General features: G+C 53.5%; 1 protein-coding gene across 2 annotated transcripts in view; it reads right to left on the reverse strand.

Annotated features, from left to right (window-relative positions):
* Window positions 1-25,336, reverse strand: part of LOC143770612 (chloride channel protein ClC-Kb-like) — a 78,943-nt gene that overhangs the window by 48,576 nt on the left and 5,031 nt on the right. Inside the window, exon 1 of one of the 2 annotated variants that reach the window (XM_077260414.1) lies at window positions 1,097-1,206. The exons of the other annotated variant lie outside the window; for it this stretch is intronic. The gene's annotated coding sequence lies outside the window, so the exon portion shown is untranslated. Of the gene's footprint in view, window positions 1-1,096; window positions 1,207-25,336 lie in introns of those variants that run through there. 2 annotated transcript variants of the gene reach the window in all.

The following is a 25,336-nucleotide window of genomic DNA, read 5'->3' on the forward strand; positions in this document are numbered from 1 at the left end:
GTTAAAACCGGCCCTCAAGCCATGGTTGCATATAAGGGGAACAGAGCGGCACCCATAGTCCAGACAATATAATGAAATATGGAACCCATACACAGTCCACCATAACCAACTATTCTTATATGTACACAATAACCCAACAGTGGGGATACAAGAAAGAGTAGGTCTTACAAAGCATGGGAGCCGAACACATACCAGATAGTAATAATGCTGGACAGGCGCCGCGGTGTCCCCCTCCTCCCGACACGCGTTTCGGATGTCCCTTCCTCAAGGGAGTGTATATATACAGGACAGGAGGAGTGGTACTGTGCAGTGTATATATACAGGAGGAGTGGTACTGTGCAGTGTATATATACAGGAGGAGTGGTACTGTGCAGTGTATATATACAGGACAGGAGGAGTGGTATTGTGTGGTGTGTATACAGGAGGAGTGGTACTGTGCAGTGTATATACAGGAGGAGTGGTACTGTGCAGTGTATATATACAGGAGGAGTGGTACTGTGCAGTGTATATATACAGGAGGAGTGGTACTGTGCAGTGTATATATATACAGGAGGAGTGGTACTGTGCAGTGTATATATATATACAGGAGGGTACTGTGCAGTGTATATATACAGGAGCGTACTCTGCAGTGTAGATACAGAGGATGGGAGTAGTAGTGCCCACACAGACAGTTTCGGGGACTTGTGAAGGTCGCCGTGCTCCGTCACCACCTATGTTATCGCCATTCTGCCATTAATCTGACACATTCTTCGCTTCGTGCTATTAATAATCGCTGATAACAGAGAAGCCTCAGACACCAGTGGCCCTTCTACAGGCTCCAGACATGAATATCCCCCCGGATGGAGGACTGGTGGCGCCCCCTGTGGACATCTTAGTTCTCTTCTACTGATTATGAATTACAATGTCAGACACCTGTCACATCCAGAGCTGCAATCAGAGTTCGGCTCTATTAGAACATCTCACTCGATGATTGCTGACTCTGGAGCCTCCTCCCCTCCATTAATGTTCTGAAGGAATTTCCCCCCAACTTTCTGACTGTCAGATGTGACCTCGCACCCGGTCAGTCAGCAGGGCCGGTCCCAGGGTCAGAACTCACCTGTGCAGCTTGTGTCCGGGTGATGAGTGCCGCTGCCCTCGGAGGGTGAAAGGGACCCGCACAGAAGCCTCCTCCTCCTCCTCCTGGATCCGCCACCACCTGCGTCCTTGAGAATTCAGGTGGAACCGCCCCGAGGAGAATTCCAGATCAGTCACCTTCATCCCAGGAGCCTCGCCCAGCTAACTAGTGGGGGCACTGACCCTCCGTGTTAGGCCGGCGTCACACTAGCGTGTTTTACGGACGTATGAGAGGTGCAGAAAATACGGATTGCATACGGTACAATGATTCTCTATGGCCCAGCTCCTATCTGCCGTATTTTACTGATCCGTATTATACGGTCTTGTACAGCCGTAGAAAATCGCAGCATGCTGCGTTTGTCACCGTATTGCGCAAAAAATCCGCCATTTAAAGTCTATGGGGGCGAGAAAAATACGGATTACACACGGACCAGCAGTGTGACTTGCGAGAAATACGCCACGGTGTTATAGAGAAAAGCCAGCAATTCAGTGCGGTGTACAGTAAAATCACACTGACAGAATAGAATAGGTAGAATAAATGTCTACACATAGAATAGGTATATATATATATATATATATATATATATATATATATATATATATATATGTCAGTGAGACACATATATATATATATATATATATATATATATATACATATATTTATATTTCATACAGCGCTAGATATCATAAAAGCCGGTAATTCACTCGTTCTGTAAAAAAGGAAAAATAAAAAAAACAACAATATCCCATACCTTCCGTTGTTCAGGTCACGTCCCACGATGTAAATCCATCTGAAGGAGTTAAATAATTTTACACCCAGGAGCTCTGCTAATGCAGTGCTCGTGGCTGTAAAACCCCGGGGAATGAATGGAAAGCAGGGGAATGTCCTGTAGTTACCTCGAGTCGCGGTGATGCGCCCTCTGCTGGATGTCCTCATATGAACTCTAGCGTGGGAACTTTTCCCAGGCTCGAGTTCATATGAGGACATCCAGCAGAGGGCGCATCACCGCGACTCAAGGTAACTACAGGACATTCCCCTGCTTTCCATTCATTCCCCGGGGTTTTACATCCACAAGCACTGCATTAGCAGAGCTCCTGGGTGTAAAATGATTTAACCCCTTCAGATGGATTTACATCGTGGGATGTGACCAGAACGACGGAAGGTATGGGATATTGTTGTTTTTTTTTTTTTTTTCCTTTTTTACAGAACGAGGGTCTTCAGGTGGATTAAGAGTCTAATAAAATATTACAACACCCTGTGTCTTTATTTCATTAAAGTACTTTGTAATAATGTGTGTTTTTTTAACTATTTCGTACTATTGGATTAATAATGGATAGGTGTCATAATTGATGCCTCTCCATTATTAATCTGGCTTAATGTCACCTTACAATAGCAAGGTGACATTAACCCTTCATTACCCCATATCCCACCGCTACACGGGAGTGGGAAGAGAGTGGCCAAGTGCCAGAATAGGCGCATCTTCCAGATGTGCCTTTTCTGGGGTGGCAGGGGGCAGATGTTTTTAGCCAGGGGGGCCAATAACCATGGTACCTCCCTAGGCTATTAATTTCTGCCCTCAGTCACTGGCTTTACCACTCTGGCGGAGAAATTTGCGCGGGAGCCCACGCCAATTTTTTCCGCGATTTAATCCTTTAATTTAATAGAGGGCCCAAATATTGCACAAACACACTACTAACATTAGTAGTGTGGAATATGCAAAAAAAAGGGATATGAGATGGTTTACTGTATGTAAACCATGTCTCATATGTCGGGTTTGGGAAGGAGAGAACAAAAGCCGGCAATTGAATTACCGGCTTTTATGATATCTAGCGCTGTATGAAATATAAATATATATATATATATACACTCACTGGCCACTTTATTAGGTACACCATGCTAGTAACGGGTTGGACCCCCTTTTGCCTTCAGAACTGCCTCAATTCTTCGTGGCATAGATTCAACAAGGTGCTGGAAGCATTCCTCAGAGATTTTGGTCCATATTGACATGATGGCATCACACAGTTGCCGCAGATTTGTCGGCTGCACATCCCTGATGCGAATCTCCCGTTCCACCACATCCCAAAGATTTCATGTTGTTTACGCCAAATTCTGACCCTACCATCCGAATGTCGCAGCAGAAATCGAGACTCATCAGACCAAGCAACGTTTTTCCAATCTTCTACTGTCCAATTTCGATGAGCTTGTGCAAATTGTAGCCTCAGTTTCCTGTTCTTAGCTGAAAGGAGTGGTACCCGGTGTGGTCTTCTGCTGCTGTAGCCCATCTGCCTCAAAGTTCGACGCACTGTGCGTTCAGAGATGCTCTTAGGCCTACCTTGGTTGTAACGGGTGGCGATTTGAGTCACTGTTGCCTTTCTATCAGCTCGAACCAGTCTGCCCATTCTCCTCTGACCTCTGGCATCAACAAGGCATTTCCGCCCACAGAACTGCCGCTCACTGGATTTTTTTTGTTTTTCGGACCATTCTCTGTAAACCCTAGAGATGGTTGTGCGTGAAAATCCCAGTAGATCAGCAGTTTCTGAAATACTCAGACCAGCCCTTCTGGCACCAACAACCATGCCACGTTCAAAGGCACTCAAATCACCTTTCTTCCCCATACTGATGCTCGGTTTGAACTGCAGGAGATTGTCTTGACCATGTCTACATGCCTAAATGCACTGAGTTGCCGCCATGTGATTGGCTGATTAGAAATTAAGTGTTAACAAGAAGTTGGACAGGTGTACCTAATAAAGTGGCCAGTGAGTGTGTATATATATATATATATATATATATATATATATATATATATATATATATATATATATATATATATATATATATATATATACCTATTCTATGTGTAGACATTTATTCTACCTATTCTATTCTGTCAGTGTGATTTTACTGTACACCGCGGTGAATTGCCGGCTTTTCTCTATAACACGGGTGCGCATTTCTCGCAAGTCACACCCATGGTCCGTGTGTAATCCGTATTTTTCTCGCCCCCATAGACTTTCATTGATGATTTTTTGCGCAATATGGTGACAAACGCAGCATGCTGCGATTTTCTACGGCCGTACAAGACCGTATAATACGTATCAGTAAAATACGGCAGATAGGAGCAGGGCCATAAAGAACATTGTACCGTATGCAATCCGTATTTTCTGCACCTCTCATACGTCCGTAAAACTCGCTAGTGTGACGCCGGCCTTATTCTGGGGGCATTGACCCTCCGTGTAATTCTGGGGGCGCTGACCCTCCGTGTTATTCTGGGGGCACTGACCCTCCGTGTTATTCTGGGGGCGCTGATCCTCCGTGTTATTCTGGGGCGCTGACCCTCCGTGTTATTCTGGGGGCGCTGACCCTCCGTGTTATTCTGGGGGCGCTGACCCTCCGTGTTATTCTGGGGATAGATTGGGGGCACTGAGCCTCCGTGTTATTCTGTGGGCACTGACCCTCCGTGTTATTTTGGGGGCGCTGACCCTCCGTGTTATTCTGGGGGTAGATTGGGGGCACTGACCCTCCGTGTTATTCTGGAGGCACTGACCCTCCGTGTTATTCTGGGGACACTGACCCTCCGTGTTATTCTGGGGGTAGATTGGGGGCGCTGACCCTCCGTGATATTCTGGGTGTAGATTGGGGGTGCTGACCCTCCGTGTTATTCTGGGGGCACTGACCCTCCCTGTTATTCTGGGAGAACAGACCCTCCGTGTTATTCTGGGGGTAGATTGGGGGCACTGACCCTCCATGTTATTCTGGAGGCACTGACCCTCCGTGTTATTCTGGGGGCGCTGACCCTCCGTGTTATTCTGGGGGTAGATTGGGGGAATTGACCCTCCGTGTTATTCTGGGGGCGCTGACCGTCCGTGTTATTCTGGGGGCACTGACCCTCCGTGTTATTCTGGGGGTAGATTGGGGGCACTGACCCTCCGTGTTATTCTGGGGGCGCTGACCCTCCGTGTTATTCTGGGGGCGCTGACCCTCTGTGTTATTCTGGGGACGCTGACCCTCCGTGTTATTCTGGGGGTAGATTGGGGGCACTGACCCTCCGTGTTATTCTGGGGGCGCTGACCCTCTGTGTTATTCTGGGGGCGCTGACCCTCCGTGTTATTCTGGGGGCGCTGACCCTCCGTGTTATTCTGGGGGCGCTGACCCTCCGTGTTATTCTGGGGGTAGATTGGGGGCACTGAGCCTCGGTGTTATTCTGTGGGCACTGACCCTCCGTGTTATTCTGGGGGCGCTGACCCTCCGTGTTATTCTGGGGGTAGATTGGGGGCACTGACCCTCCGTGTTATTCTGGAGGCACTGACCCTCCGTGTTATTTTGGAGGCACTGACCCTCCGTGTTATTCTGGAGGCACTGACCCTCCGTGTTATTCTGGGGGCGCTGACCCTCCGTGTTATTCTGGGGGTAGATTGGGGGCACTGACCCTCCATGTTATTCTGGAGGCACTGACCCTCCGTGTTATTCTGGGGGCACTGACCCTCCATGTTATTCTGGGGGTAGATTGGGGGCGCTGACCCTCCGTGTTATTCTGGGGATAGATTGGGGGCACTGATCCTCCGTGTTATTCTGGGGGTAGATTGGGGGCACTGACCCTCCGTGTTATTCTGGGGGCACTGACCCTCCGTGTTATTCTGGGAGAACAGACCCTCTGTGTTATTCTGGGGGCACTGACCCTCCATGTTATTCTGGGGGTAGATTGGGGGCGCTGACCCTCCGTGTTATTCTGGGGGTAGATTGGGGGCACTGACCCTCCGTGTTATTCTGGGGGCACTGACCCTCCGTGTTATTCTGGGAGAACAGACCCTCCGTGTTATTCTGGGGGTAGATTGGGGGCACTGATCCTCCGTGTTATTCTGGGGGTAGATTGGGGGCACTGACCCTCCGTGTTATTCTGGGGGCGCTGACCCTCCGTGTTATTCTGGGGGCGCTGACCCTCCGTGTTATTCTGGGGGCACTGACCCTCCCTGTTATTCTGGGAGAACAGACCCTCCGTGTTATTCTGGGGATAGATTGGGGGCACTGACCCTCCATGTTATTCTGGAGGCACTGACCCTCCGTGTTATTCTGGGGGCGCTGACCCTCCGTGTTATTCTGGGGGTAGATTGGGGGAATTGACCCTCCGTGTTATTCTGGGGGCGCTGACCGTCCGTGTTATTCTGGGGGCACTGACCCTCCGTGTTATTCTGGGGGTAGATTGGGGGCACTGACCCTCCGTGTTATTCTGGGGGCGCTGACCCTCCGTGTTATTCTGGGGGCGCTGACCCTCCGTGTTATTCTGGGGACGCTGACCCTCCGTGTTATTCTGGGGGTAGATTGGGGGCACTGAGCCTCGGTGTTCTTCTGTGGGCACTGACCCTCCGTGTTATTCTGGGGGCGCTGACCCTCTGTGTTATTCTGGGGGCGCTGACCCTCCGTGTTATTCTGGGGGCGCTGACCCTCCGTGTTATTCTGGGGGTAGATTGGGGGCACTGAGCCTCGGTGTTATTCTGTGGGCACTGACCCTCCGTGTTATTCTGGGGGCGCTGACCCTCCGTGTTATTCTGGGGGTAGATTGGGGGCACTGACCCTCCGTGTTATTCTGGAGGCACTGACCCTCCGTGTTATTTTGGAGGCACTGACCCTCCGTGTTATTCTGGAGGCACTGACCCTCCGTGTTTTTCTGGGGACACTGACCCTCCGTGTTATTCTGGGGGTAGATTGGGGGCACTGACCCTCCATGTTATTCTGGAGGCACTGACCCTCCGTGTTATTCTGGGGGCACTGACCCTCCATGTTATTCTGGGGGTAGATTGGGGGCGCTGACCCTCCGTGTTATTCTGGGGATAGATTGGGGGCACTGATCCTCCGTGTTATTCTGGGGGTAGATTGGGGGCACTGACCCTCCGTGTTATTCTGGGGGCACTGACCCTCCGTGTTATTCTGGGAGAACAGACCCTCTGTGTTATTCTGGGGGCACTGACCCTCCATGTTATTCTGGGGGTAGATTGGGGGCGCTGACCCTCCGTGTTATTCTGGGGGTAGATTGGGGGCACTGACCCTCCGTGTTATTCTGGGGGCACTGACCCTCCGTGTTATTCTGGGAGAACAGACCCTCCGTGTTATTCTGGGGGTAGATTGGGGGCACTGATCCTCCGTGTTATTCTGGGGGTAGATTGGGGGCACTGACCCTCCGTGTTATTCTGGGGGCGCTGACCCTCCGTGTTATTCTGGGGGCGCTGACCCTCCGTGTTATTCTGTGGGCACTGACCCTCCGTGTTATTCTGGGGGCGCTGACCCTCCGTGTTATTCTGGGGGTAGATTGGGGGCACTGACCCTCCGTGTTATTCTGGAGGCACTGACCCTCCGTGTTATTCTGGAGGCACTGACCCTCCGTGTTATTCTGGAGGCACTGACCCTCCGTGTTTTTCTGGGGACACTGACCCTCCGTATTATTCTGGGGGTAGATTGGGGGCACTGACCCTCCATGTTATTCTGGAGGCACTGACCCTCCGTGTTATTCTGGGGGCACTGACCCTCCGTGTTATTCTGGGGGTAGATTGGGGGCGCTGACCCTCCGTGTTATTCTGGGGGTAGATTGGGGGCACTGATCCTCCGTGTTATTCTGGGGGTAGATTGGGGGCACTGACCCTCCGTGTTATTCTGGGGGCACTGACCCTCCGTGTTATTCTAGGGGCGCTGACCCTCCGTGTTATTCTGGGGGTAGATTGGGGGCACTGACCCTCCGTGTTATTCTGGAGGCACTGACCCTCCGTGTTATTCTGGGGGCGCTGACCCTCCGTGTTATTCTGTGGGCGCTGACCCTCCGTGTTATTCTGGGGGCGCTGACCCTCCGTGTTATTCTGGGGGTATATTGGGGGCACTGACCCTCCGTGTTATTCTGGAGGCACTGACCCTCCGTGTTATTCTGGAGGCACTGACCCTCCGTGTTATTCTGGAGGCACTGACCCTCCGTGTTATTCTGGGGGCACTGACCCTCCGTGTTATTCTGGGGGTAGATTGGGGGCGCTGACCCTCCGTGTTATTCTGGGGGTAGATTGGGGGCACTGATCCTCCGTGTTATTCTGGGGGTAGATTGGGGGCACTGACCCTCCGTGTTATTCTGGGGGCACTGACCCTCCGTGTTATTCTGGGAGAACAGACCCTCCGTGTTATTCTGGGGGCACGGACCCTCTGTGTTATTCTGGGGGCACTGACCCTCCATGTTATTCTGGGGGTAGATTGGGGGCGCTGACCCTCCCTGTTATTCTGGGAGAACAGACCCTCCGTGTTATTCTGGGGGTAGATTGGGGGCACTGACCCTCCATGTTATTCTGGAGGCACTGACCCTCCGTGTTATTCTGGGGGCGCTGACCCTCCGTGTTATTCTGGGGGTAGATTGGGGGAATTGACCCTCCGTGTTATTCTGGGGGCGCTGACCGTCCGTGTTATTCTGGGGACACTGACCCTCCGTGTTATTCTGGGGGCGCTGACCCTCCGTGTTATTCTGAGGGCGCTGACCCTCCGTGTTATTCTGGGGACGCTGACCCTCCGTGTTATTCTGGGGGTAGATTGGGGGCACTGAGCCTCGGTGTTCTTCTGTGGGCACTGACCCTCCGTGTTATTCTGGGGGCGCTGACCCTCTGTGTTATTCTGGGGGCGCTGACCCTCCGTGTTATTCTGGGGGCGCTGACCCTCCGTGTTATTCTGGGGGTAGATTGGGGGCACTGAGCCTCGGTGTTATTCTGTGGGCACTGACCCTCCGTGTTATTCTGGGGGTAGATTGGGGGCACTGACCCTCCGTGTTATTCTGGAGGCACTGACCCTCCGTGTTATTTTGGAGGCACTGACCCTCCGTGTTATTCTGGAGGCACTGACCCTCCGTGTTTTTCTGGGGACACTGACCCTCCATGTTATTCTGGGGGTAGATTGGGGGCACTGACCCTCCATGTTATTCTGGAGGCACTGACCCTCCGTGTTATTCTGGGGGCACTGACCCTCCATGTTATTCTGGGGGTAGATTGGGGGCGCTGACCCTCCGTGTTATTCTGGGGGTAGATTGGGGGCACTGATCCTCCGTGTTATTCTGGGGGTAGATTGGGGGCACTGACCCTCCGTGTTATTCTGGGGGCACTGACCCTCCGTGTTATTCTGGGAGAACAGACCCTCTGTGTTATTCTGGAGGCACTGACCCTCCATGTTATTCTGGGGGTAGATTGGGGGCGCTGACCCTTCGTGTTATTCTGGGGGTAGATTGGGGGCACTGACCCTCCGTGTTATTCTGGGGGCACTGACCCTCCGTGTTATTCTGGGAGAACAGACCCTCCGTGTTATTCTGGGGGTAGATTGGGGGCACTGATCCTCCGTGTTATTCTGGGGGTAGATTGGGGGCACTGACCCTCCGTGTTATTCTGGGGGCGCTGACCCTCCGTGTTATTCTGGGGGCGCTGACCCTCCGTGTTATTCTGGGGGCGCTGACCCTCCGTGTTATTCTGTGGGCACTGACCCTCCGTGTTATTCTGGGGGCGCTGACCCTCCGTGTTATTCTGGGGGTAGATTGGGGGCACTGACCCTCCGTGTTATTCTGGAGGCACTGACCCTCCGTGTTATTCTGGAGGCACTGACCCTCCGTGTTTTTCTGGGGACACTGACCCTCCGTGTTATTCTGGGGGTAGATTGGGGGCACTGACCCTCCATGTTATTCTGGAGGCACTTATTTAGAAAATGAGGTGCTCACTACTAATAGTATGGTGCTTAGGAGAAAAATAGCACATCAAAAAATCAAACTCCAGCACACAAAGGATGAATGAAAAAATTATAAAGTCATGTATTTATTATAAATTCCAAATAATATTTCGATGACGTGAATCCGTCAATAAACACCGCACACGGAAAAGAAAAATTATGTAAATCTTCCTATAACATTCATTATGTCACAGGTAATTATTTCCACAGGCAATTATTTCAACTGAAATAATTGCCTGTGGACATGACTTTATAATTTTTTCATTCATCCTTTGTGTGCTGGAGTTTGATTTTTTGATTCTGGAGGCACTGACCCTCCGTGTTATTCTGGGGGCACTGACCCTCTGTGTTATTCTGGGGGTAGATTGGGGGCGCTGACCCTCCGTGTTATTCTGGGGGTAGATTGGGGGCACTGATCCTCCGTGTTATTCTGGGGGTAGATTGGGGGCACTGACCCTCCATGTTATTCTGGGAGAACAGACCCTCCGTGTTATTCTGGGGGCACGGACCCTCTCTGTTATTCTGGGGGCACTGACCCTCCATGTTATTCTGGGGGTAGATTGGGGGCGCTGACCCTCCGTGTTATTCTGGGGGTAGATTGGGGGCACTGACCCTCCGTGTTATTCTGGGGGTAGATTGGGGGCACTGACCCTCCGTGTTATTCTGGGGGCACTGACCCTCCGTGTTATTCTGGGAGAACAGACCCTCCGTGTTATTCTGGGGGTAGATTGGGGGCACTGACCCTCCGTGTTATTCTGGGGGCGCTGACCCTCCGTGTTATTCTGGGGGTAGATTGGGGGCACTGAGCCTCGGTGTTATTCTGTGGGCACTGACCCTCCGTGTTATTCTGGGGGCACTGACCCTCCGTGTTATTCTGGGGGTAGATTGGGGGCACTGACCCTCCGTGTTATTCTGGAGGCACTGACCCTCCGTGTTATTCTGGAGGCACTGACCCTCCGTGTTTTTCTGGGGACACTGACCCTCCGTGATATTCTGGGGGTAGATTGGGGGTTCTGACCCTCCGTGTTATTCTGGGGGCACTGACCCTCCCTGTTATTCTGGGAGAACAGACCCTCCGTGTTATTCTGGGGGTAGATTGGGGGCACTGACCCTCCATGTTATTCTGGAGGCACTGACCCTCCGTGTTATTCTGGGGGCGCTGACCCTCCGTGTTATTCTGGGGGTAGATTGGGGGAATTGATCCTTCGTGTTATTCTGGAGGCACTGACCCTCCGTGTTTTTCTGGGGACACTGACCCTCCGTGATATTCTGGGGGTAGATTGGGGGTGCTGACCCTCCGTGTTATTCTGGGGGCACTGACCCTCCCTGTTATTCTGGGAGAACAGACCCTCCGTGTTACTCTGGGGGTAGATTGGGGGCACTGACCCTCCATGTTATTCTGGAGGCACTGACCCTCCATGTTATTCTGGGGGCGCTGACCCTCCGTGTTATTCTGGGGGTAGATTGGGGGAATTGACCCTTCGTGTTATTCTGGGGGCACTGACCCTCCGTGTTATTCTGGGGGTAGATTGGGGGCACTGACCCTCTGTGTTATTCTGGGGGCGCTGACCCTCTGTGTTATTCTGGGGGCGCTGACCCTCCGTGTTCTTCTGGGGGCGCTGACCCTCCGTGTTATTCTGGGGGTAGATTGGGGGCACTGAGCCTCGGTGTTATTCTGTGGGCACTGACCCTCCGTGTTATTCTGGGGGCGCTGACCCTCCGTGTTATTCTGGGGGTAGATTGGGGGCACTGACCCTCCGTGTTATTCTGGAGGCACTGACCCTCCGTGTTATTCTGGAGGCACTGACCCTCCGTGTTATTCTGGAGGCACTGACCCTCCGTGTTATTCTGGGGGCACTGACCCTCCGTGTTATTCTGGGGGTAGATTGGGGGCGCTGACCCTCCATGTTATTCTGGAGGCACTGACCCTCCGTGTTATTCTGGGGGCACTGACCCTCCGTGTTATTCTGGGGGTAGATTGGGGGCACTGATCCTCCGTGTTATTCTGGGGGTAGATTGGGGGCACTGACCCTCCGTGTTATTCTGGGGGCACTGACCCTCCGTGTTATTCTGGGAGAACAGACCCTCCGTGTTATTCTGGGGGCACGGACCCTCTGTGTTATTCTGGGGGCACTGACCCTCCATGTTATTCTGGGGGTAGATTGGGGGCGCTGACCCTCCGTGTTATTCTGGGGGTAGATTGGGAGCACTGACCCTCCGTGTTATTCTGGGGGCACTGACCCTCCGTGTTATTCTGGGAGAACAGACCCTCCGTGTTATTCTGGGGGTAGATTGGGGGCACTGATCCTCCGTGTTATTCTGGGGGTAGATTGGGGGCGCTGACCCTCCGTGTTATTCTGGCGGTAGATTGGGGGCACTAACCCTCCATGTTATTCTGGAGGCACGGACCCTCCGTGTTATTCTGGAAGTAGATTGGGGGCACTGACCCTCCGTGTTATTCTGGAGGCACTGACCCTCCGTGTTATTCTGGAGGCACTGACCCTCCGTGTTTTTCTGGGGACACTGACCCTCCGTGATATTCTGGGGGTAGATTGGGGGTGCTGACCCTCCGTGTTATTCTGGGGGCACTGACCCTCCCTGTTATTCTGGGAGAACAGACCCTCCGTGTTATTCTGGGGGTAGATTGGGGGCACTGACCCTCCATGTTATTCTGGAGGCACTGACCCTCCATGTTATTCTGGGGGCGCTGACCCTCCGTGTTATTCTGGGGGTAGATTGGGGGAATTGACCCTTCGTGTTATTCTGGAGGCACTGACCCTCCGTGTTTTTCTGGGGACACTGACCCTCCGTGATATTCTGGGGGTAGATTGGGGGTGCTGACCCTCCGTGTTATTCTGGGGGCACTGACCCTCCCTGTTATTCTGGGAGAACAGACCCTCCGTGTTATTCTGGGGGTAGATTGGGGGCACTGACCCTCCATGTTATTCTGGAGGCACTGACCCTCCATGTTATTCTGGGGGCGCTGACCCTCCGTGTTATTCTGGGGGTAGATTGGGGGAATTGACCCTTCGTGTTATTCTGGGGGCACTGACCCTCCGTGTTATTCTGGGGGTAGATTGGGGGCACTGACCCTCTGTGTTATTCTGGGGGCGCTGACCCTCTGTGTTATTCTGGGGGCGCTGACCCTCCGTGTTATTCTGGGGGTAGATTGGGGGCACTGAGCCTCGGTGTTATTCTGTGGGCACTGACCCTCCGTGTTATTCTGGGGGCGCTGACCCTCCGTGTTATTCTGGGGGTAGATTGGGGGCACTGACCCTCCGTGTTATTCTGGAGGCACTGACCCTCCGTGTTATTCTGGAGGCACTGACCCTCCGTGTTATTCTGGAGGCACTGACCCTCCGTGTTATTCTGGAGGCACTGACCCTCCGTGTTTTTCTGGGGACACTGACCCTCCGTGTTATTCTGGGGGTAGATTGGGGGCACTGACCCTCCATGTTATTCTGGAGGCACTGACCCTCCGTGTTATTCTGGGGGCACTGACCCTCCGTGTTATTCTGGGGGTAGATTGGGGGCGCTGACCCTCTGTGTTATTCTGGGGGTAGATTGGGGGCACTGATCCTCCGTGTTATTCTGGGGGTAGATTGGGGGCACTGACCCTCCGTGTTATTCTGGGGGCACTGACCCTCCGTGTTATTCTGGGGGCACGGACCCTCCATGTTATTCTGGGGGTAGATTGGGGGCGCTGACCCTCCGTGTTATTCTGGGGGTAGATTGGGGGCACTGACTCTCCGTGTTATTCTGGGGGCACTGACCCTCTGTGTTATTCTGGGAGAACAGACCCTCCGTGTTATTCTGGGGGTAGATTGGGGGCACTGATCCTCCGTGTTATTCTGGGGGTAGATTGGGGGCGCTGACCCTCCGTGTTATTCTGGCGGTAGATTGGGGGCACTGACCCTCCATGTTATTCTGGAGGCACGGACCCTCCGTGTTATTCTGGAAGTAGATTGGGGGCACTGACCCTCCGTGTTATTCTGGGGATAGATTGGGGGCACTGACCCTCCGTGTTCTTCTGGGGGCGCTGACCCTCCGTGTTATTCGGGGGAGGCTCCAGGGCGCAGCTTCTTCTGACCTCAGTTCTGTCATCTGCACATTCGTGTTTTCCCCATTGATTATTCTGCAGATCATTTCCGTCCGACGCTCAGAAATTTCCCAGGATGAAAATGACAAATCTACAATGAATTGAAAGGAGGAGACGAAAGAGAAATCCACTGGCAGCGATCTCTCACCTCCACCTGCCGCCATCATCTGCCCCTCCCCTGGCTGTTGTGGCAATAAGTCTCCTGTGCTGTGATAACATTTAATAAAAGTGAACTGACAACAAAGTGGATCTGCAGATTATTACACCACTGACCTCTCTGCAGAGCATCGCTCCTCCACCTCCTGACAGATACATAGTTATATATAATCAGCAGATTATTACACCACTGTTCTCTCTGCAGAGCATCGCTCCTCCACCTCCTGACAGATACACAGTGATATATCCTGCAGATTATTACACCACTGACCTCTCTGCAGAACATCGATCCTCCATCTCCTGACAGATACACAGTGATATACAGTTAGGTCCATATATATTTGGACAGAGACGACATTTTTCTAATTTTGGTTATAGACATTACCACAATGAATTTTAAGCAAAACAATTCAGATGCAGTTGTAGTTCAGACTTTCAGCTTTCATTTGAGGGTATCCACATTAAAATTGGATGAAGGGTTTAGGAGTTTCAGCTCCTTAACATGTGCCACCCTGTTTTTAAAGGGACCAAAAGTAATTGGACAATTGACTCCAAGGCTATTTCATGGACAGGTGTGGGCAGTCCCTTCGTTATGTCATTCTGAATTAAGCAGATAAAAGGCCTGGAGTTGATTTGAGGTGTGGTGCTTGCATTTGGAAGGTTTTGCTGTGAAGTAAACATGCGGTCAAAGGAGCTCTCCATGCAGGTGAAACAAGCCATCCTTAAGCTGCGAAAACAGAAAAAACCCATCTGAGAAATTGCTACAATATTAGGAGTGGCAAAATCTACAGTTTGGTACATCCTGAGAAAGAAAGAAAGCACTGGTGAACTCATCAATGCAAAAAGACCTGGGTGCCCACGGAAGACAACAGTGGTGGATGATCGCAGAATAATCTCCATGGTGAAGAGAAACCCCTTCACAACAGCCAACCAAGTGACCAACACTCTCCAGGAGGTCGGCGTATCAATATCCAAATCTACCATAAAGAGAAGACTGCATGAAAGTAAATACAGAGGGTTCACTGCACGGTGCAAGCCACTCCTAAGTGTCAAGAAGAAAAAGGCTAGACTGGACTTTGCTAAAAAAAAAAAACTAAAAAAGCCAGCACAGTTCTGGAAGAACATTCTTTGGACAGATGAAACCAAGATCATCCTCTACCAGAATGATGGAAAGAGAAAAGTATGGCGAAGGCGTGGTACAGCTCATGATCCAAAGCATACCACATCATCTGTAACACACGGCGGAGGCAGTGTGATGGCTTGGGCATGCATGGCTGCCAGTGGCACTGGGTCACTACTGTTTATTGATGATGTGACACAGGACAGAAGCAGCCGAATGAATGCTGAGGTATTCAGAGACATACTGTGTGCTCAGATCCAGCCAAATGCAGCCAAACTGATTGGTCGTCGTTTCATACTACAGATGGACAACGACTCAAAACATAAAGCCAAAGCAACCCAGGAGTTTATTAAAGCAAAGAAGTGGAATATTCTTGAATGGCCAAGTCAGTCACCTGATCTCAACCCAATTGAGCATGCATTTCACTTGTTAAAGACTAAACTTCAGACAGAAAGGCCCACAAACAAACAGCAACTGAAAACCACCGCAGTGAAGGCCTGGCAGAGCATCAAAAAGGAGGAAACACAGCGTCTGGTGATGTCCATGAGTTCAAGACTTCAGGCAGTCATTGCCAACAGAGGGTTTTCAACCAAGTACTAGAAATGAACATTTTATTTAAAATTATTTAATCTGTCCAATTACTTTTGGTCCCTTTAAAAACAGGGAGGCACATGTTAAGGAGTTGAAACTCCTAAACCCTTCATCCAATTTTAATGTGGATACCCCCAAATGAAAGCTAAAAGTCTGAACTTCAACTGCATCGGAATTGTTTTGTTTAAAATTCATTGTGGTAATGTCTATAACCAAAATGAGAAAAATGTTGTTTGTGTCCAAATATATATGGACCTAACTGTATCCTGCAGATTATTACACCACTGACCTCTGCAGAGCAGCGCTCCTCCACCTCCTGACAGATATATAGTGATATATCCTGCAGATTATTACACCACTGACCTCTCTGCAGAGCATCGCTCCTCCACCTCCTGACAGATACATAGTGATATATCCTGTAGATTATTACACCACTGACCTCTCTGCAGAACATCGCTCCTCCACCTCCTGACAGATACATAGTGATCTATCTGCAGACATGATAGTTGGGCCTGGGGTGATGTCAGGCTGTGACTCATTATTACACTGCAGCTGTTCCTGTGTCCCCGCAGACACCGCCATCTATGTCTATGTAGTTTTCTCGGCTTGCTCACTACAAGTCTCAGCGATGCCCTGTCCGCGGGGTCACATGACGGCTCCTCACGTGATCACGAGGTTTCTGTGACAACAGCTCGTTACGTTATTGGTCATTTTACGGCTATTGTGGAGTCACCGTCCTCACAGTGAATTTATTGCAGGTTTTCCAGCACAGAATACAGGCTGTCACAGAGCGCCCTCCCAAAGGGGTTCTGCAGCAACTGTGGCAGCTTCACATTTGGTGAGATCGGCTCTTCAGCCAGTAAACTGCATTGACTTTCCTCTGCTCCTAGCATTCACATGGTATGCCTTTCAGCTAACCCCAGCTTACCCAGTGTTATTTATGACCTTGTTTACTCAATGCTTGATTGTATGCATCTGGCCCACCCTTAATTCTCTGACCAAGAGGAGCAGAGACCACTCCTCTCTGCTTCACACCTGAATGCTCTTAGTTGTACATATATTGCATAGCACAAGTCTGCAGTGTTTCCTATAAGTGTGTCCTAGAAGTGTGAAGATTAATGTAGAATTAAAACCAGAAGGGAACTGAAGGTAACTGGCCATTCACTGTAAACAATGTTTCTGTTTGTTTTCACTTTCACCCCCATAATCCTTCACTTTATGCTACCTCCCCTAATCCCTACTCCTAGTAAAGAACTGTTCATCTCTTCTTCAATCCTCCCCATCCATCTCCTCCTCCTCAGAACTGTTCCTTAACATACAATCCTCTGTCTCCAAGCACAGACAGCACCTCATGCCCTCTCCTGCTCCCACCTGTTAACACTTTGTCTGCTCCTTCTCACTGCTGGTGATATCTCTCCAAATCCTGGTCCTCCTCACCACATCCCCAGTCAGTTCTACCTCCCATCCACACTCTATCACAAATTTCCGTAACCTCTCTAACCTTATATCCATTCGCCCAGCCCCCACTTCCCCAGTCCCACTAACAGGAGCTCTGTGGAATGCTCGCTCTGTCTGCAACAAGCTTTCCTACATCCACGATCTTTTTGGTACTACCAAACTTTCCTTCCTCGCCATCACCGAAACCTGGCTCACCCCTTCTGACACAGCCTCTCCTGCTGCACTTTCCTATGGTGGCTTCCACTTTTCTCACACACCCTGCCCCAGCAGCTAACATGGCGGAGGAGTTGGTATTCTCCTGTCAGATAACTACTCCTTCACCCCAATCCCACTGCCACCCTCTGTTACCCTCCCTTCCTTTGAGGTGCACTCTGTGCGCATCTATGCCCCCTCCAACCGGCTGTCATTTACCGCCCCCCAGGGCCAGCCACCACCTTCTTTGACCACTTCATCCCCACTATCATCATGGGCGACTTCAACATCCCCATTGACACTTCCCTCTCAGCTGCCACTAAACTTCTATCTCTCACTTCCTCCTTCGGCCTCACTCAATGGTCTTCTGCAGCCACTCACAAAGATGGTCACACACTGGACCACATCTTCACCCACCTCTGCTCCCTATTTAACCTCTCTAACTCACCTCTTCCTCTTTCTGACCACAATCTACTCACATTCTCTTCCCTCTCCACCCCTTGTCTACAATCCCCACCCCACAAACTTCCACACCCTCGCAGAAATCTTAAACACCTTGATCTACATTCACTCTCTGAATCCTTCCTCCCTCTCACAGACATAAGTTCCCTACACAATGCGGATGACGCTGCCGCTCTATATAACACCACAATAGCTGCAGCTTTGGAATCTGTTGCCCCTCTCACACATACCAAAGCTCGCAAAATCAACAGACAGCCCTGGCACACCCATGTAAAGTAAGCTGCGGAGACACCATCACGTGTTTCTCAACGCAAGCAATGAATAGCCAGGCCTTTCTCCGGGAAGGAACAACCACGGGAAGGGCAGCATCCAATAAAGGAGAATATCCAATAAAGGAAGACCACCTATGCCAAGCATGGTATCCATCCACAAACAGCTGTTTCGGGGTTTTTGCCCCTCATCAGTGTGGAGTAGGAAACTGGCTATTAGGAGCTGTGCCTGGTGAAAGGCTATGAAGGAACAGATGAATGACCTCGGGGAGACCAAAACATCCAACACTGCGGAGACACCATCACGTGTTTCTCAACGCAGTGATCCAGAACACTGCCCCCATCCCTTATGGGAACTATGCAAACGCATGTAAAGTAAGCTGCGGAGACACCATCACGTGTTTCTCAACGCAAGCAATGAATAGCCAGGCCTTTCTCAGGGAAGGAACAACCACGGGAAGGGCAGCATCCAATAAAGGAGAATATCCAATAAAGGAAGACCACCTATGCCAAGCATGGTATCCATCCACAAACAGCTGTTTCGGGGTTTTTGCCCCTCATCAGTGTGGCAAAAACCCCGAAACAGCTGTTTGTGGATGGATACCATGCTTGGCATAGGTGGTCTTCCTTTATTGGATATTCTCCTTTATTGGATGCTGCCCTTCCCGTGGTTGTTCCTTCCCGGAGAAAGGCCTGGCTATTCATTGCTTGCGTTGAGAAACACGTGATGGTGTCTCCGCAGCTTACTTTACATGCGTTTGCATAGTTCCCATAAGGGATGGGGGCAGTGTTCTGGATCACTGCGTTGAGAAACACGTGATGGTGTCTCCGCAGTGTTGGATGTTTTGGTCTCCCCGAGGCCATTCATCTGTTCCTTCATAGCCCTGGCACACCAGCCTACCATCGAAACCTTCAAAAGAACCTGAAGACCCACCTCTTCCGACAAGCCTACAACCTGCAGTAACCACCGATCGACCGCTGCATGACCAGCTCTATCCTCACCTACTGTATTCTCACCCATCCCTTGTAGATTGTGAGCCCTCGTGGGCAGGGTCCTCTCTCCTCCTGTACTAGTTGTGACTTGTATTGTTCAAGATTATTGTACCTGTTTTTATTATGTACTCCCCTCCTCACATGTAAAGCGCTATAATAATAATAATTGACTTCTATAGGGGAAATCTCTGTAGATTCTCGCAGATTTGTGTCTGCAGCTCCTATGCAGAGCTCTAGGTTTCCATGGTAACAGACTATAAACAAGGGACACAAGGGGATTTGCTGTTGATAATGGGTTTTTTTCGCAATAAAAAAACCCCAAAACAACAGCGAATCCTTGCATCGAACATTACCAGGATCGGGGGACTGGGGGTCACTGGGAAATCTCGCATCGTGACGCTGCCGCCGTCATACATCTCTCGGACACGGATCCCCCCCGGCTCCGGCTGTCCAGTCCCCCCCGGCTCCGGCTGTCCAGTCCCCCCCGGCTCCGTCCATCCAGTCCCCATCCGGCTTATGCCGTCCAGTCCCCCCTCCCAGCTCCTGCCATCCAGTCCCCCCCCCGGCTCCGTCCGTCCAGTCCCCCCCCCGGCTCCGTCCGTCCAGTCCCCCCCCGGCTCCGTCCATCCAGTCCCCACCCGGCTTATGCCGTCCAGTACCCCCCTCCCGGCTCCTGCCATCCAGTCCCCCCCCTGGCTCCGTCCGTCCAGTCCTCACCCGGCTTATGCTGTCCAGCCCCCCCCCCCCCGGCTTCGGCCCCGGCCGTCCAGTTCCCGGTCAGTTCTGGGATCTGTCATCTCACAGTTTCCATAATAGGTAACAATGTAACAGAGGATGGAGGAGGGGTGGGGGCCGCTGAGCCTCTAATGTCCCACCCGGCCGTAACCCTCCAGCTGCCAAACCAGACTAATCGGAGACGCTCCAGGCGCCATCAGGAGACCCAACTGGAAAGTCCTGGAACTACCAGTATGTCCCACAACAACCACCACCAGGCAGGTCACTCAGCTCTTCTAGAGTCCTGAGTGACAACCCTGCATAATAACCTGACAACCCGGGATAATCATCTGACAACCCGGGATAATCATCTGACAACCCGGGATAATCATCTGACAACACTGCATAATAACCTGACAACCCAGCATAATCATCTGACAACCCTGTATTATCAACTGGCGACAACCTGTACAACCTTCTATAATAATCAAGATTTCCCAAGATTATTGATCACCAAAAAATCTCCTAAAAACAAACACAACAACCCTCCGCCCCTGACATCCGGGGACATGTGGCGGTCAGACCTTCATTATTACATCGGGCAGTTGTACTACAAGCAATTGTCTTCTTCCTTTAGAGATGTAGGAGATTTGTGGCGGGCAGGGCAGCGGGCTCATGGGTTCAGGATCCGATACCTCCGCTCTGTGCTTCTCAGCATATTGTTATATTAGACAATCGCTCGCTGTACAATTCCCAGAAATATGAAATATCGTGTAGTGCGACTGTCCTCATCTATAGATCTGTACAATATGTCACTGGCGCAGATTGCACCAATCACATTCCCGGGATTCTGCCGCCCCAGTAATGTGCTCCTGTGGAGTCTGTTCATTATGACGACCATTGCAACGAAGGACCGTGCGGATCCATGTGAGAAAGTGAAGATTTCCTTCCCCTCCCAAGGCCAGCACAGGGCACTGGGCGAGTACGCCAGATCCAGGCCAGCACTGGGCGAGTACACCGGATCCATGCCAGCACTGGGCGAGTAGAACGGATCCAGGTCAGCACAGGGCACTGGGCGAGTACACCGGATCCAGGCCAGCACAGGGCACTAGGCGAGTACGCCGGATCCAGGCCAGCACAGGGCACTAGGCGAGTACGCCGGATCCAGGCCAGCACAGGGCACTAGGCGAGTACGCCGGATCCAGGCCAGCACAGGGCACTAGGCGAGTACGCCGGATCCAGGCCAGCACAGGGCACTGGGCGAGTACGCCGGATCCAGGCCAGCACAGGGCGAGTACACCGGATCCATGCCAGCACTGGGCGAGTAGAACGGATCCAGGTCAGCACAGGGCACTGGGCGAGTACACCGGATCCATGCCAGCACTGGGCGAGTACACCGGATCCAGGCCAGCACAGGGCACTAGGCGAGTACGCCGGATCCAGGCCAGCACAGGGCACTAGGCGAGTACACCGGATCCAGGCCAGCACAGGGCACTAGGTGAGTACGCCGGATCCAGGCCAGCACAGGGCACTAGGCGAGTACGCCGGATCCAGGCCAGCACAGGGCACTGGGCGAGTACGCCGGATCCAGGCCAGCACAGGGCGAGTACACCGGATCCATGCCAGCACTGGGCGAGTAGAACGGATCCAGGTCAGCACAGGGCACTGGGCGAGTACACCGGATCCATGCCAGCACTGGGCGAGTACACCGGATCCAGGCCAGCACAGGGCACTAGGCGAGTACGCCGGATCCAGGCCAGCACAGGGCACTAGGCGAGTACACCGGATCCAGGCCAGCACAGGGCACTAGGTGAGTACGCCGGATCCAGGCCAGCACAGGGCACTGGGCGAGTACGCCGGATCCAGGCCAGCACAGGGCACTAGGCGAGTACGCCGGATCCAGGCCAGCACAGGGCACTGGGCGAGTACGCCGGATCCAGGCCAGCACAGGGCGAGTACACCGGATCCATGCCAGCACTGGGCGAGTAGAACGGATCCAGGTCAGCACAGGGCACTGGGCGAGTACACCGGATCCATGCCAGCACTGGGCGAGTAGAACGGAGCCAGGTCAGCACAGGGCACTGGGCGAGTACACCGGATCCATGCCAGCACTGGGCGAGTAGAACGGATCCAGGTCAGCACAGGGCACTGGGCGAGTACACCGGATCCAGGCCAGCACAGGGCACTAGGCGAGTACGCCGGATCCAGGCCAGCACAGGGCACTAGGCGAGTACGCCGGATCCAGGCCAGCACAGGGCACTAGGCGAGTACGCCGGATCCAGGCCAGCACAGGGCACTGGGCGAGTACGCCGGATCCAGGCCAGCACAGGGCACTAGGCGAGTACGCCGGATCCAGGCCAGCACAGGGCACTAGGCGAGTACGCCGGATCCAGGCCAGCACAGGGCACTAGGCGAGTACGCCGGATCCAGGCCAGCACAGGGCACTAGGCGAGTACGCCGGATCCAGGCCAGCACAGGGCACTAGGCGAGTACGCCGGATCCAGGCCAGCACAGGGCACTGGGCGAGTACGCCGGATCCAGGCCAGCACAGGGCGAGTACACCGGATCCATGCCAGCACTGGGCGAGTAGAACGGATCCAGGTCAGCACAGGGCACTGGGCGAGTACACCGGATCCATGCCAGCACTGGGCGAGTACACCGGATCCAGGCCAGCACAGGGCACTAGGCGAGTACGCCGGATCCAGGCCAGCACAGGGCACTAGGCGAGTACACCGGATCCAGGCCAGCACAGGGCACTAGGTGAGTACGCCGGATCCAGGCCAGCACAGGGCACTGGGCGAGTACGCCGGATCCAGGCCAGCACAGGGCACTAGGTGAGTACGCTGGATCCAGGCCAGCACAGGGCACTGGGCGAGTACGCCGGATCCAGGCCAGCACAGGGCGAGTACACCGGATCCATGCCAGCACTGGGCGAGTAGAACGGATCCAGGTCAGCACAGGGCACTGGGCGAGTACACCGGATCCATGCCAGCACTGGGCGAGTACACCGGATCCAGGCCAGCACAGGGCACTAGGCGAGTACGCCGGATCCAGGCCAGCACAGGGCACTAGGCGAGTACACCGGATCCAGGCCAGCACAGGGCACTAGGTGAGTACGCCGGATCCAGGCCAGCACAGGGCACTGGGCGAGTACGCCGGATCCAGGCCAGCACAGGGCACTAGGCGAGTACGCCGGATCCAGGCCAGCACAGGGCACTGGGCGAGTACGCCGGATCCAGGCCAGCACAGGGCGAGTACACCGGATCCATGCCAGCACTGGGCGAGTAGAACGGATCCAGGTCAGCACAGGGCACTGGGCGAGTACACCGGATCCATGCCAGCACTGGGCGAGTAGAACGGATCCAGGTCAGCACAGGGCACTGGGCGAGTACACCGGATCCATGCCAGCACTGGGCGAGTAGAACGGATCCAGGTCAGCACAGGGCACTGGGCGAGTACACCGGATCCAGGCCAGCACAGGGCACTAGGCGAGTACGCCGGATCCAGGCCAGCACAGGGCACTAGGCGAGTACGCCGGATCCAGGCCAGCACAGGGCACTAGGTGAGTACGCCGGATCCAGGCCAGCACAGGGCACTGGGCGAGTACGCCGGATCCAGGCCAGCACAGGGCACTAGGCGAGTACGCCGGATCCAGGCCAGCACAGGGCACTGGGCGAGTACGCCGGATCCAGGCCAGCACAGGGCACTAGGCGAGTACGCCGGATCCAGGCCAGCACAGGGCACTGGGCGAGTACGCCGGATCCAGGCCAGCACAGGGCACTGGGCGATTACACCGGATCCAGGCCAGCACAGGGCACTGGGCGATTACACCGGATCCAGGTCAGCACTGGGTGAGTACGCCGGATCCAGGCCAGCACTGGGCGAGTATGCCGGATCCAGGCCAGCACTGGGCGAGTACGCCAGATCCAGACCAGCACTGGGCGAGTACGCCGGATCCAGGCCAGCACAGGGCACTGGGCGAGTACGCCGGATCCAGACCAGCACTGGGCGAGTACGCCGGATCCAGGCCAGCACAGGGCACTGGGCAAGTACACCAGATCCAGGCCAGCACTGGGCGAGTACACTGGATCCAGGCCAGCACTGGCCGAGTACACCAGATCCAGGCCAGTACTGGGCATTGGGCCAGTACACCGGATCCAGGCCAGCACTGGGTGAGTACACCGGATCCAGGCCAGCACTGGGCACTGGGCGAGTACACCGGATCCAGGCCAGCACTGGGCGAATACACCAGATCCAGGCCAGTACTGGCCACTACGCGAGTACACCGGATCCAGGCCAGCACAGGGCACTGGGTGAGTACACCGGATCCAGGCCAGCACTGGGCGAATACACCGGATCCAGGCCAGTACTGGCCACTACGCGAGTACACCGGATCAAGGCCAGCACAGGGCACTGGGCGAATACACCGGATCCAGGCCAGCACAGGGCACTGGGCAAATACACCGGATCCAGGCCAGTACAGGGCACTGGGCAAATACACCGGATCCAGGCCAGCACAGGGCACTGGGTGAGTACACCGGATCCAGGCCGGCCCCGGACGAGTACACCGGATCCAGGCTAGTACAGGGCACTGGACGAGTACAACGGATCCAGGCCAGCACAGGGCACTGGACGAGTACAACGGATCCAGGCCAGCACAGGGCACTGGACGAGTACACCGGATCCAGGACAGCACAGGGCACTGGGCACATATGCTGGATCCATGCCAGTGCAGGGCACTTGGCGAGTACACCGGATCCAGGCCAGCCCCAGGCGAGTACGCCGCATCCAGGCCAGCACTGGGCAAGTACACCAGATCCAGGCCGGCCCCGCGTGAGTACGCCAGATCCAGGCCAGCAGAGGGCACTGGGTAAGTACGCTGCATCCAAGCCTGCACCGGCCTGGATCTGACGTGCTTACTGGTTGCCTGCTTGGATCCAGTGTACTCATTCAGCACCAGCCTGGATCCATGTACACTCCAAAAAACAGATCCAAGCCGGCACTGGGTGGATACACCAGATCCAGGCCGGTACTGGGCACCTACGCTGGGTTTAGGGCGAGTACACGGGGCTCGGGACTGGAACTGGAAACTGGGTAAATATACTGGATTCAGATTGGCACCAGGTTCTGACTTGGTACACTAGATCTGGGTTGGCATCGGAGTAGTTACACTAGATCTGGGCCGGCACCAGGTTCTGGCTTGGTGCACTAGATCTGGGCCGGCACCAGGTTCTGGGTAGGTACACTAGATCTGAGCTGGCACCAGGTTCTATCTTGGTGCACTAGATCTGGGCCGCCACCAGTTTCTGGCTTGGTACACTAGATGTGGGCTGGCACCGGGTTCTGGCTTGGTACACTAGATCTGGGCTGGCACCAGTTTCTGGCTTGGTACACTAGATCTGGGCCGGCACCGGGTTATGGCTTGGTACAACACTAGATCTGGG

Source organism: Ranitomeya variabilis, chromosome 4 (assembly GCF_051348905.1).
Source record: "Ranitomeya variabilis isolate aRanVar5 chromosome 4, aRanVar5.hap1, whole genome shotgun sequence".
Classification (NCBI taxonomy): domain Eukaryota; kingdom Metazoa; phylum Chordata; class Amphibia; order Anura; family Dendrobatidae; genus Ranitomeya; species Ranitomeya variabilis.